The sequence below is a fragment of the Jaculus jaculus genome, chromosome 10 (genome assembly GCF_020740685.1).
Source record: "Jaculus jaculus isolate mJacJac1 chromosome 10, mJacJac1.mat.Y.cur, whole genome shotgun sequence".
Taxonomy (NCBI): Eukaryota; Metazoa; Chordata; class Mammalia; order Rodentia; family Dipodidae; genus Jaculus; species Jaculus jaculus.
The window spans coordinates 50,098,689-50,113,893 of NC_059111.1; positions in this window are offsets into that span (position 1 = coordinate 50,098,689).

Consider the following 15,205-nt stretch of genomic DNA (forward strand, 5'->3'; position numbering starts at 1 on the left):
TATGAAACATCAAATTATTTTCTTTTGTTATTCCAAATAAATCTAAAACTTAAAAGAGAAAGTTATTGTATTTAAATTATGTTCCTTTAGTCATGTTTACATATGAAATTCATTTTGTCACCTTAACTATATTATGAATTGAAAATATATTAATAAAGATTAAACTTTAAGCACAAACTTTAATGTTTAATCTTTTCTTTTAATGTTTCATAATTTGTAACTCTTCCAACATGAGTTTTATGTGTTTTATAGTGCGTAGAGACCAATAATTGCTATTAATCATTTGCTTTTAGGAAATGACAGAAATGAACACTCTTGTAAAAGAGAATGAAAACACTGGTATTTGTAGTAACAAAATACCTGTCATATAACACACCCTCTGAGGACCAGGGAATGTTTTGCAGGAAGGGGTGGAAAGAACCTAAGAGTCACAGGGTGAGAAGTTGTACAATGAGGCATTGCTCACTCCTGCCAAGCAAGTGACTGGTGGATTCATATCCTCACAGTGATTACCAATAACCCCACAGAGGAGGCCCTTCAGTAGAATGGAGGTGAGGAAGAGGGAGCATAAAACCCAATAGAAGTATGATTACTATTCAATAAGTTCATATAATAAAGTTCTCAATTCAAAATAATAAGATAAAATCCACATCACTTTTAAAAAGAAGTAAAACAAAAAATTATCACATTTATCATGTAGCAAACAGCTTCAGGTTTGCTGAGATGAACTTCCAGACCAGGTACAGTTATGGAGGAAGGGATATTTACTGAAGTTTACAGGTCCAGGGGGAGTTCCATAATGGCAAAAGAAGCTGGCCTTCTCTTTCAGGACCAGGCAGAGATACAGAAGCACAAACCAAAAGCCACACAGCAGAACACACTTCAGAAACTCAAGCTAGGCACACTTTGCATATCTTTAGATTGAAATCTCAAGCCTACCACCACACCTTAAGACCGGACCAGTGACACTGCCTCCACCTAGGTGGCTGCAGATCCACACTACAAGCTAACAAAACACTGAACACATTGGGGACCATCTATTCAAGGTACCACACATATCATGACATCTTTTTCACATGATGTGATCAAATTATTTTCATTCTTTCTGTGTCTAAAGTACATCATTTTTGTGTGGCTGGATCTGTAAATGAATGTTCATATAAAGAGAGACAACATACCATAGATGAATGTAAGTTTTAGTGTTCCTTCTCTACTGGAAGGTAAGAGAGGATTGTTTTAACAACCTGAACTAGAGCCTGTGATGTTCTGAAGGTGCAACACTTCCTTTTCGGTAGTGCTTAAGCTGCTTCTGAATTGCTGCTTTCAGCCATGTATATAAGCTCAATATCAAGGTTGAATTTATAGTCAGGGTAGTAAAAACTAAGTGAGATTACAGTGGATTTTGAACTAAATTCTCAATTTTGGAATAATGAAAGTCTAGTAAGTATGTTTTGTAATTCTTACATATGAAGCATCAAATTATTTTCTTTTGTTACTCCAAATAAATCTAGAACTTAAAAGAGAAAGTTATTGTATTTAAATTATGTTTTTTTAGTCATGTTTACATATGAAATTCATTTTGTCACCTTAAACTATATTATGAATTGAAAATATATTAATAAATATTGTTATAACTTGAATATTTGAGCATTATTTACCAATTTTTAAGTATAAAACCTAATTTGGAAACAGCCATGTGTAAATGTCTTTATTTCATTATGTTTTTTCTGAAACAGGGTCTCACTATGTAGTCCATGCTCCATGCTGTCAACAAACTTGCTTTCCTCTTGCCTTAGCTACTGAAGTGTTGAAATTATAGACAGTCTCTATGTCTGATTTCTTCATGATTTTTTTGGTAGGCAATGTTTAACTTTAAATCTGAGCTCATAACTGGATAGACATATCATTTGTGTTTGGAATCTTGAGTTTCCTTAGCTATAAAAATGGACAAAATTTAAGGGCAGACAAGGAGGGGAAGTTGAGGAGGGGCAAGGTGATGTGATGATTAAATGAGAAATTACAAACATGTTCTTCAGGTCCTATGTAAGATGGCTGGTTAGATGACAGGTTTACAGATCCATGAATGAAACCTGGAGTCAGAAATTGAAGATTGTTGATGGGAAATTATTCTGAATCTATCCCTCATAAACTGGAATGTGATCTGCTCTTGCCCTTGGACTAGCATGTACATCTCCAACTTGTCTGGTTCTCAGACCTTCAGACTAGGATCAGATTACAACACAATCTTTTCTGGGTCTCTGCCTTCCATGTTTCAGATCATGGGGCTTCTCAGCCTTCCAATTCAATATATATATTCTATTGTGTTTGTTTCTCTAAAAAATTAATTCTATGAGGAAGGCAGTGAGGAAGGTCAAGGGTCAAAAATTGAAAGAATGCAAAGCTTTAAATCTAAATAGGAAGAGATTAAAGGAAATATAAATTTCATAATACAATGTAAATATCTTGTATATATAAGGGACATACAACACCTTTGGTAGTTTGAATGTGATAGTGTAAATGTATGACTCTATAGACTCAGGTGTTTATTCAAATTGAGATTACAACTTCAGCCCTTCACAGGTTGTTAGAGGGGATGTGTCACTGTGGGAAGATCCTGGAGTCCAGCGCCAAGCTGTGTTTGGAGGCAAATCTTTATTCCAGCACAAAGGTGTGTGAAGAACAGTTTGAACTCTTGTGGTTCTTGCAGCTTTGTGATGCTGGCTGTTGGTGGTATCTCTCTTCTTGGATGTACAAAAGAGAGCCAGCTTCTACCTTTGATGGATTCCCTTGATCCCTGTAAACCCAAAGTAAATTTCTTTCCTTTGATAAACTGTGTCTGGTTGGATGTTCCTCCCAGAAACAAAAATCTGACTGCAACAGGATCTGACATCTGTGTCTCAATCAATGCTATCATATGTGCTGAAATATAGGCTTTGTTATGATTTCAGGGTGCATCACAGTTTCTCCATGTGCTATCTTCAAGTTCATGGGAGAAAACTTTGGAAGTGTTTTGCTCTTGCATGCATCAATTTATAGGCAGGAGAAAAAATAAATATCAGGAGGCTTGGGTAAAAATGAAACCATAGCAAAAATTCAAGTTACCAGTAAAATCATGCTTAAAATCCTAGGAAGATATTGTATGTGTCTGTAGTTATTTTGAAAAATATTAATACCTGAACCTACCTCAGACCAATTAAATCAAAGTCCTGAAGGAAGGGGACAGTATTGGGACTTTCAAAGGTTTGCCAGATAGTTAGTCAGTTGTGACTGACTACCACTGTTTGGGAAGAACAGCAAAGCTTAAGCTTGTGATTGCAAGACTAATGACATAAAACAGGCACTTGGGCTTCAAGGTAGACTTCTTTCTGAAGTTTCAGTCACAGGCCTCAGCAACACTATTGCCATCATCAGAGGAGGAAATAAGAAGGCTATACTTAATCTTGCTCAAAATAACAGTCTGTCAGTATTTGGATGTGGTCATGATTTTGGTATAATTGCATCCTATAAAATACAGAGTTAGAGAGGGGTTGCAAAGTAAGACAGATATAAGCCACTTATTTCGAGAGTGTTGATATGGATACTCAACATCAACAAGATTTAAGCCTATTACTAAACATAGGAACACAAAAGCTTAACTAGGGGCCTGGAGAGATGGTTCAGTGGTTAAGGTACTAGCCTAAAAAGTCTGATGACCTGAGTTCAATTCCCCAGAGCCCACATAAAGCCAGATGCACAGTGGCTGGAGGCCTTAGTATGCTCATTCATTTTCTCTGTCTCTCTTTCTGAGTATGCCCTCCATCTCAGCTTGTGAGTAAGTAATATATATACACACATATATATACATATATATATTGCTATTTTTAAAAAATTAGAGACCAGGAGAGGTACAAGCAAGTTTGGGGTCTGTGTGCTGGGGCTGGAAGGCAGCAAGAAGTGAGGACAACCAAAATCTATCAATAAGACAAGAAAATATAGCTGACTCCCTATCAGGAGATAAATCACCCCTAGAACAGCAGCTCAGGCCCAGGTGAAATCACTGAGGAATTGGCGAGATGAGCATTAGAAATGCTTCCATGGTGAGCCTGATAACCTGCACCAGGGTGGTGGAGATGGACACTCAACACATTCAACACATATGAAAGCAGAAATCCATAAGCTGCTGAGAGTATGACACTAAAGTAGGTTTAAAACATGCCTACTACAGTTCAGAAAATTTTGTAGAATAGGGGAAGATTGTAAGAGCCACAGAGTGGAAGGGAATAGCCACAGTCTATGCCCCTCCCCCTGCATAATGCCTGACTGTTGCTCTCAAAATTAAACCACAGCCCTATGTTGAATACCAGTAATCCCACTGAGGTGGACCCTCAGTGGAATGGGGGCATGGAGGAGGAAAATGTTAATACCAACACATTACATGTCCATACAAATTTTCTACTTAAAGAAAAAATACAAAAAAGCTTAACTTGATAAACTGAAATTAAGGGGCTATTAATGAAAAGTTGTGCTTAATGTTGCAAATAGGATCTGACTCATTTATCTATTTATTTATGAGCCATATTGGGATGAAAGATGCTTACTCTTCACCAACATCAATTTTATCCTTTTTGGTGCAAGTACTTTTACTGCAGTTTTCCACTTTACAGTCGTGTGGAGCCTGTGAGCAAGGTCCCACCTGACAACTGTGACGGCCTCCATCTGAGCAGGTACCTGTGGAAGAAATACAGACAGAGTCAGCAGATGCACTGTAGAGGTGCCAAGGGTGAAGATGAAAAAACCATTGAGTAGATTCTGAAAGAAGAGTGACTAGATGTAGAACACCATTTTCCTCTATTAATAACATCTTCCTAACTGGGTGTGGTGGCACATGCATTTAATCCCAGCACTTGGGAGGCAGAGATAGGAGGATTGCCTTGAATTCGAGGCCACCCTGAGACTACACAGTGAATTCCAGGTCAGCTTGAGCTACAGTGAGACCGTACCTTGAAGAAACAAGCAATCAAACAAAAAGAACATCATACCTTGTAGTTTGAATTCCTCCCAAAGTCTCAAGTGTTAATGTCTTAGTTCCAAGAGTAGTAAGTCTGGGTAGGTGATGATTTAGGTTTGACCTTCGTGTGAGTTCTTTAGGTCATTGTATGCATGTCACTGCATGGAATGGTTGAGCTTTTGTCCACACCTCATTCTGCTTCTTGTCAAGCATGAGTGGTTTTGCTCCACAACCTGTAGCTTACCACAAGCCAAAAGTACTCCTGAATCAAGGACTGCCACCTCCAAACCTGTGATCCTAGCATGCCTTTTATCTCTTTAAGTTAATTTCCTATTATTTACTCCTAGTGACAGAAAAATGATTTCACAATTGTCTTGGACAGATGTGTGAATGAGGAATAAAAATACTAAGTTTGATATGCCAGTCAAGATGGTGACTGCCAAACAGCGCTGCACCTCTCCAGGAAAGAAATGCAAGGCATTAAGTGTTCACTGGGTCTTTTAGGGGAGAGCAATCTCTAATAGATCACCAGTGAGAGGGTACACAGGAGAAAAACAGGGAATCACTGATTCCCTCACTCGCGAGTAGCCCACCAGTTCACCAAATCCCCCAAGCAGCTGCCATGCCCATACTCCTAGCTTCAGGATACTCTGGCACTTACTGTAGAAAAAGGGGACCCAGGCCAGCATAGTTCCACTTGCCTGACTGCACATAGGAGATCGTCCTGCTACCTCGCCCACTCGTAAACTTGGACGAGTTTGCCCACTGGCTGGCTGGAGCTCAGGCTTGATCTGATCAGTCCATTTATATGGCACAGACCCAGCCCATCTACTCATACAAGCTTAGTCTGCTCTGCCCATTTGCCCACTTACTGCTCTGGGGGCCCACCTGTCCACATGAGCTCAGGCCCACATGAGCTCCAGCTCAATCTGCCTGTCTACCCATGCCAGCTCAGGCCCAATCCCCTGTATGCTGCTCAGGGCACCTGCTGGTATCCTGCTGCAAGTGAGCTCAGGTTGCTTCGGGGTCCCAGTGTCCCACCATGTGCGAGTATAGGCTGCTTCAGTACTTGGTGCTTCGGTGTCCCTACATGCATGAGAACAGGCTGCTTTGATTTCCCACCACATGAGAACTCAGGCTGCTTTGGCATCCCTGCCACGTATGAGCTCAGGCCGCTTTGGAATTCTGCCAAGTGAGAGTTCAGACTTCTTCAGCATCAGGCCTCAGGCGGCTTCAGCTTCCCGCCTGCCCATCTGCCCGCGACAAGTGTTCTGCTGTGCTTGAGCTCAGGCTGCTTCACCTTCAGCTCCTGCTTCAGGCTGCTTTGCTTTCCTGACCTGCATGAGATCAGGCTTATCTGCCCACACACTTGTTAGCTCAGGACCACTCTGCCCCATGTGCTCAATCAGGCCAGCTCCCTCAATAGGCATCACTGACACCACCCATCCAGATCACAGTCCTTCTCTCCCTGCCCATACACTATGATTGGCAGACCACAGAGTGAAAGAAAGGAGGAGAGCCAGGTGTGGTGGCGCATGTCTTTAATCCCAGCACTCAGGAGGCAGAGGTAGGAGGATTGCCATGATCCCAAGGTCACTCTTAGACTCCATAGTGAATTCCAAGTCAGCCTGGGCTAGAGTGAGACCCTACCTCAAAGAAAAACAAAAGAAAGAAAGAAAGAAAGAAAGAATGTGAAAAATCAAATACAAGTAAATCCAGTAAGATCACCCAGTCCTACAATGAACATACCTAATCAAAACTTAGAAGAGGCATTAGGATTAGAACACCAAAATAAAGCTATGAGCAATGCCACCCTGAACAGGCTACTGGTAGAACATGCAGAAAATCAATAGAGGGGGCTGGAGAGATGGCTTGGCAGTTAAGCACTTGCCTGTGAGCCCTAAGGACCCTAGTTTAAGGCTCGATTTTCCAGGACCCACATACACCAGATGCACAAGGGGACACATGTGTCTGACATTCATTTTCAGTGGCTGGAGGCCCTAGTGCTCCAATTCTCTCTCTCTCTCTCTCTCTCTCTCTCTCTCTCTCTCTCTCTATCGGCCACTTTCTCTCTCTGTCTGTGTGTCACTCTCAAATAAATAAAACAATTTATATTTTTTAAAAAAGAAAAGCAATAAAGGACCAATAATTGTGTGGATCCTGCCATCAGTAGATTAGGCCTAATAGATTAAAAAAAAAAATGGAAGGAGTTCAAAGAAAGTTAAAAGATACGAAGGAGAGTGAAAAAAAGAGGACCTCAAAAATTAGCTGGCAATGTTAAATGAATACATAAAGAAATTAAAGGGGAATTCCAAGAAGCATCAAGAAAATCAGAAAATGATGTGAAAAGGAAGCTTGACAGAGGAACGGAAACTATACATACAAAAGTAGAAGAAAATGCAAACCTAATTGAACAAGTCCAAAACTCTTTAGAAGTTCTCAAGAATAGAGTCAGCCATGTGGAGGATAGAAACTCTGATCTAGAAGACAAGATGGAAGAAACAAGCCAAGAGTTCAAAAGTTTCAATAAGTTAAAAAATTTCTGTGAACAGAACATGAGGGAATTGTGGGATACCCTTAACCCTCCTGATATCTACATCCTGGGAATACAAGAAGGGGAAGAAATTCAGACCAAAGGCATGGAAAACTTATTTAACAAAATAATCTAAGAAAACTTTCCCACTCTCTAAAAAGAAAGGTCATCAAGATACAAGAAGGGAACAGAACTCCAAACAGATTGGACCAAAGGAGAAACACTCCAAGTCATTAAGACTTTAAACATTGACTCCAAAGAGAAAATCCTAAAAGCAGCTAGGGAAAAACTGCACATGACTTTTAAAGGTAACCACATCAGAATTACATCAGATTTCTCAATGGAAACCCTGAAAGCCAGAAGAGCCTGGAATCGAACACTGCAAAGTCTAATAACCTGTGGCTTTCAACCAAACTACTTTGCCCAGCAAAACTATCCCTCATAATATATGGTAAAAGAAAAACTTTCCATGACAAAACTTAGCTTTACAATTATATGAACACAAAACCAAATATACAGAGAGTATGTCAGGAAATTCTCCACAAGGAAAGATCAAATAATCAACCTCAAATGATTACAAGAAGCAGATCACAATAATCACATTCAGAGAAGGCACAAAAAACTTCAATGTCGGGCTGGAGAGATGGCGTAGCGGTTGAGCGCTTGCCTGTGAAGCCTAAGGACCCCGGTTCAAGGCTCGGTTCCCCAGGTCCCACGTTAGCCAGATGCACAAGGGGGCGCACGCGTCTGGAGTTCGTTTGCAGAGGCTGGAAGCCCTGGCGCGCCCATTCTGTCTCTCTCCCTCTATCTGTCTTTCTCTCTGTGTCTGTCGCTCTCAAATAAATAAATTAAAAAAAATTAAAAAAAAAAAACAAAAAACTTCAATGTCCATGAAAAGACCAAACAACATATACCAACACAATATGGCAGGGATCAAAATAAAACATCACAGTCATTATCCTAAATATTAATGGCCTTAATTCACCCATCAAGAGATACAAGGTAACAGGATGGATCAGAAAATTAGACACCTCAATCTGTTTACATCAAGAAACCCACCTCACCACTAAAGACAGACACCTCCTCATGGTGAAAGGGTGAAAATCAACATTCCAAGCAAATGGGAATAAGAAACAAGCAGGTGTAACTACATTAATGTCAAATAAAATAGACTTCAAACCAAATATAACCAAAATAGACAAAGAAGGCCCCTTCCTACTTATCAAGAGAATGAACCACCAAGAGGATATCACAAGCATAAACCCTAATGCACCAAACACAGGGACACCACAGTTCAAAAAACAAAACCTACTTGACAATAAAACAGAAATAACCACCAACACCAGCATAGCTGGGGACTTCAATACATCATTATCAGTAATAGACAGATCATCCAAACATAAACCCAACAGGGAAGTAAGAGAGCTCAACAAAACCATAGAACACTTAGACCTAAGGGACATCTATAGAACATTTCATCCCAAATCTACAGACAACCCATTCTTCTCAGCAGCCTATGGAACATTCTCTAAAATAGATCCTATACTGGGTTACAAAGCCTGCCTCCACATATTTAGGAAGATTCACATAATTACTTGCATGATATCAGATCACAATGCTATATTTCTAGAAATTAACAACAAAAGGCCCACCAAAAATCCCACTGGTTCCTGGAAACTGAACAGCACACTTTTAAACAACAAACAGATACTGGAACAAATAAAAAATGGAATTGTGAAATTTCTAGAAATGGGTGATGATGAGAACACATTGTACCAAAACTTATGGGACACAATGAAGGCAGTCCTCAGTAGAAAATTCATAGCTCTAAGTGCCTTCATAACAAAGACAGAGAGTTCCCAAATCAATAGCCTAACCATCCACCTAAAGGCACTGGAAAAACAAGAAGAATCCAACCCAAAAAGCTCCACATGGAAAGAAATTATTAAGATCAGAGCAGAAATTAATGAATTAGAAACTAAGAAAGCAATAAAATTGACAAAACAAAGATCTGGTTATTTGAAAAAATAAACAAGATTGACAAATCCTTGGCCAATTTGATCAAGCCAAAAAATAGAGATGCTTCAAATTAACAAAATTCAAAATGAAAAAGGAGAGATCACAACAGACATAAGCAAAATTTGGAGAATCTTCAGGACTTATTTCAAAAACCTCTACTCCACAAAACTGGATAATGTGGATGAAATGGATAAATTCCTGGACACATACTATCTATCAAAGCTAAACTCAGAGCAGATTAATCTCCTAAGCAAATTTATCACACTCAATGAGATTGAAAAAGTAATAATAATAAAAAAAACCTCCCCAAAATGAAGAGTCCAGGACCAGATAGCATCTCAGCTGAATTCTATCAAACCTTCATGGAAGAACTCAAACCAATCTTTCTCAAAATGTGCCACACAACTGGAGAACAGGAAAAGCTCTGCAACTCCTTCTATGAAGCTAGTATCACCCTAATCCCAAAACTAGGCAAAGATGCCACAAGAAAAGAAAGCTATCAGCCTATTTCCTTGGTGAACCTATACACAAACATTATCCACCTGTATAAAGTGGGATTCATCCCAGGAACACAGGGGTGGTTCAACATATGGAAATCTGTCAATGTAATACACCACATAAACAAGGTTAAACACAAAAACCACATGATTATTTCAATAGATTCAGAAAAGGCCTTTGGCAAAATACATCACTTCATGATCAAAACATTGGAGAGAATTGGCATGGTCAGTTTATATCATAACATACTAAAGGCAATAAACAAAGCTCCTAAGGCCCAAATAATACTTAATGGAGAGACACTGGAGGAATTCCCATTGAGATCAGGAACAAGACAGGGTTGTCCACTTTCACCTCTGCTCTTCAATATAGTACTGGAAGTCCTAGCTCAAGCATTAATACAGGAGAAAGAAATATAAAGGATACAAATTGGAAGGGAAGAAGTTAAGTTACTTCTATTTGCTGACAACATGATTGTATGTATAAGAGACACAAAACTCTTGAAGGTGAATAATTCCTATAGCAAAGTAGCAGGTTACAAAATCAATGTCCCCAAATCAGTAGCCTTTTGATATGCAAATGACAAAGATACAGAGAAAGAGATAAGGGGCATGGTCCCATGGTCAATAGCAACAAAAAAATTAATTAAATACCTTGTAATAACATTAATCCAGGAAGCATCTTCAACAAATGGTGCTGGACAAACTGGTTAACCATATGCAGGAAATTGAAACTTGATCCACATATCTCACCATGCACAAAACTCAAGTCCAAATGGATCAAAGACCTCATTATAAGACCAGAAACTTGGCTACTACTGGAAGAAAATATAGGAGGAAATTTCCATGATATAGGAATGGAAAAAGACTTGCTGGACAAAACCCCAGTAACTCATGATCTTAAACAGTCACTCAGCCAAAGGAATCACAGGAAGCTGAAGAATTTCTTCACAGACAAGCATACAATAAGCAAAGCCAATAGATTACCCACATAATGGGAGAAAATATTTGCCGAATATCCAACTGACAGAGGCCTAATCTCTAGAATGTACAAAGAACTCAAAACCCTAAACAATAAAACATCGAACAACCCACTCACAAAATGGGGCAAAGAGCTGGACAGGCAGTTCATAAAGGAAGAAATACAAATGGCAAACACACACTTAAGAAAATGTTCATCATCCCTAATTAACAGGGAAATGCAAATTAAAACAACTATGAGATCACACCTTACCCGAGTAAGGATAGCAAACATCAAAAAATCAAATGCAGGCGTGGTGTCACATGCCTTTAATCCCAGCACTTAGGAGGGAGAGGTAGGAGGATTGCCATGAGTTCGAGGAAACCCTGAGACTCCATAGTGAATCCTAGGTCCACCTGGGCTAGAGTGAGACACTACCTCAAAAATTAAAAGTAAAAATAAAAAAATAAAAAAAATTAAAAGTAAAAAAAAGAGAGAAAATAAAATAAAATAAATTCTGGTGAGAATGTAGACAAATAGGAACCCTCATCCACTGTTGGTGGGAATGTAAGATGGTACATCCACTTTGGAAAGCAATATGGAGACTCCTCAAGAGCTGACTATAGAGTTACCAATAGACCCAGTTATTTTCATACTGGGCATGTACCCTAAAACCTTCAAGCCTCAGTCCAGAGAGGTTTGTTCAACCATGTTTATGGTGGCTCATTTCATAGTAGCTAAGAGCTGAAATCAGCCCTGATGTCCATCACTAGAAGAATGGATAACTAAGATGTGGCATATCTACACAATGGAATTCTACACAGCAGTAAGAAAAAATGACAATGAAATTTAAGAAAAATGGTTGAACCTGGAACAGATCATTCTCAGTGAACTTACTCAATCACAGAAAGATAACTGCCCCATACTCTCACTCATCTACGGCACCTAACCTGAATCTACCCAAGATGCCAACATACCCAGCAAGCATCTCAAGGACTGGACAATAGGGTGGATGGGAAGGGAGAGGATAGTAAAGGAAGGGGTGGGGGACACAAATGGCAATGGTACAGTAAAATTATGCATCGTAAAAGGCAGACCAAATGGTTGAACCTTCACCAGGACCTTAGAGGGAACACCTGAGTCACAAAGCACTGAAAAGGGTATGATGAAGCCTGACCTTAATCTTCTACAGCCTCTCTCTCTCTCTCTCTCTCTCTCTTTCTGTCTCTCTATCTCTCTCTCTCTTCTCTAACTTGTTTATATTAGTTATCTTTTTCTTCCTTTTCTTAGTGGGCACTGACCTGTAACTCCAAGTACCAGCAGGTAGCTATCATCCACAATGAGTTTTTGATTAGAGAGACTTACATGGTTTCCTAAAAGTATGACAGATTTATGTCAAAGTACTTGATGACCCACAAAAGGTTAGTGGCCAAACCCTGTGGCTGTGGACACCATATGTGGTTGACACATACCATGGAGTGCCATGAATGGAAGCTAGAGGAGTGTCAGTTCCCAGACAGTCAGAACATCTAGTACCAGAAGGTGCTACATGAGTGACTGGGGTAAAATGACCAATATCTGTCCAAACAATTCATGGTCTAACTTATTTCATCACCTGTTGTGATGCTCACACAGTACAATAGTGGTGCAGAGCCATGGTGGGAAACCAACTGCTCTTGATTTGGCTAACTAATCCCCTCATTGGAATGGGACCCATGGCTGGAGCTGGGAAACAAGTCAGAACCATATCAAAACATGAGTTAGCTCTCCATTATCAAGTCACCACCAATCATGGGCTACAAGAGTGCCTACACCTATTAAATTCTCTATAAAAAAATAAGAGTTATCCCATTTATCTGGTGCTAACTTTACTCTCTGTTGGATAATCTGCTTCTCTTTTGAAGATATGCACAGATCCTAAGGAGAAAATTACCCCATCATACCTCCAAAGGGCCCCAGCTGAAACTAAGTACAATTGGCAAAACAAGCAAGGGTGCTGTTTTCTTGGTGATCATGGTACCAGCACAAGGGTGAAGGAGATTGTCACAGAGAACAATCAACTCCTACCAAATAAGATATCCAGAGACACAGAGGCTCCTAACACCTCATCACTGAAGCAGACCCAAAATGAACCCAATATGGCTCAGGAAATTTTGCAGAAGTGTGGGTGTAAAGAATGTCAGAGCCACACATTGGGTCATGATATGCAGAGATATTTCCTCCTACCCATAATTGAGGGCTAACTCAAGAATGCATGACCCATATAATTCAACAATGAGGTGCGACCAGAAGGGGCTAGGACATGGAGGTAGCTAACAATGGTACCAACTTGACTGTTTTCACTGAGTACAAACTAATTAATAGAAGAATGGATAACAAATATGTGGTATATCTACACAATGGAATTCTATACAGCAGTAAGAAAAAAACAACACAAAGAAATTTGAGGAAAAATGGTTGAACCTGGAACAGATCATTCTCAGCGAATTTACCCAATCACAGAAAAAAAAAAATCAACACATAGTCTCACTCATCTACAACACCTAACCTCAATCTACCCCAGATACCTTACATACCCAGCAAGCACCTCATGGACTAGACAATAGGATGGATGGGGAGGGCAGGGAGGGCATTGAAGGGTGGAAAACAGTAATCTGGACCCAAATGGTAATGGTACTATAAAATTCTACTTCCTAAAAGACAGACCAAATGGCTGAACCTTCACTAGACCCTTACAGGAAACACCTGAACCACAAGACACTGGAGAGTGTAGGATCAAGACTAACCTAAATCTTCTACATCTTCCGTCCCTCCCTCTCCCCCTCTCCCCTCTATCTCTCTCCTCTCTAACTCTTGTATATTAGTTATGTTTTTCCTCATTTTCTTAGTGGACACTGATCTGTAACCCCCACTTCCAGCTTGGGGCTACCATCCACAATGAGCTTTTGATCAGAGAAACCTACAAGGTTTCCCAAAACAATGACAGACTTCTGTCAGATTACTTGATGACCCACCAAAGGCCAGTGGTAAGACCCTATTGCTGAAGACTCCATACGCAGCTGACACGTAAAATGGAATGGCATGGCTGGAAGCCAGGAGAGAGTCAGTCCCCAGACAGTCAGTGCTAGAAGGTGCTACATGGGCGACTGGGAGAAATGACCAATATCTGCCCCAGCAACTCATTGTTTAACCTAATTAGCAACAAATAACATAATGTGATGCCCCCACAAGTGCAATAGTGGCACACAGCCATGGTGGGAAACCAACTGCTCTTGATTTGGCTAGCTGATCCCCTCAGTGGTGTGGGACCCATAGCTTGAGCTGGGAAACAAGTCAGAACCATACCCAAACATAAACCTACTCTCCAATATCAAGCTACCATAAATCATGGGGTACAAGAGGGCCTACACATATCAAACTCTCTATCAAAAAAGTAAGTGTTATCTCAATTTTCCGGGTGCTAACTTACTCTCCATTGGAGAATCTGCTTCTCTTTTTCAGATAAATGCAGATCCTAAGGAGAGAGCTGCCCCAACATACTTCAAAAGGGGCCCAACTGAAACTAAGGACAATTGGCGATACAAGCAAGGGTGATGTTTTCCTGTGAACCGGATACCAGCACAAAGGGGAAGGAGACCAATGCAGAGAAAAATCAACTCCTACCAAATCAGAGAGCCAGAGCCTCAGAGGCCCCCAACACCTCAGCACTGAAGCAGACCAAAAATGAACCCAACATGGCTCAGGGAAATTTTGCGGAAGAGGGGGTGGAAAGAATGTCAGAGTCACATGTTGGGTCATGATTTGCAGAGACATTTATCATACCAATAACTGGGGGCTAACTCCACAATGCATGACTCATTTACATCAACAAGGAGGGTCCAATGGGAGGGGGTATATCATAGATGAGCCTAAACAATGGTATCAAACTGCCTGTATTTGCTGAAAAGAAAACTAATAAATTAAATTAAAAAAACAATAAAAATAAAAATTTTTAAAAAATACTAAGTTTAAGCCATAGTACAACCCCTGTGACTTAGCGTCTTTTTAAAAAATGTATTAGTATTATATTAATGAATACTTGGAAGTACGACATAATTCCTTACAGATGATTGTAAGGAATAAAGTGTATTCTCTTTAAAATACAAAAGAATAAATGAATGAATGACAAACTAGCAATATGAGTAAGTCCAGGTGTCTTATTGATCCCC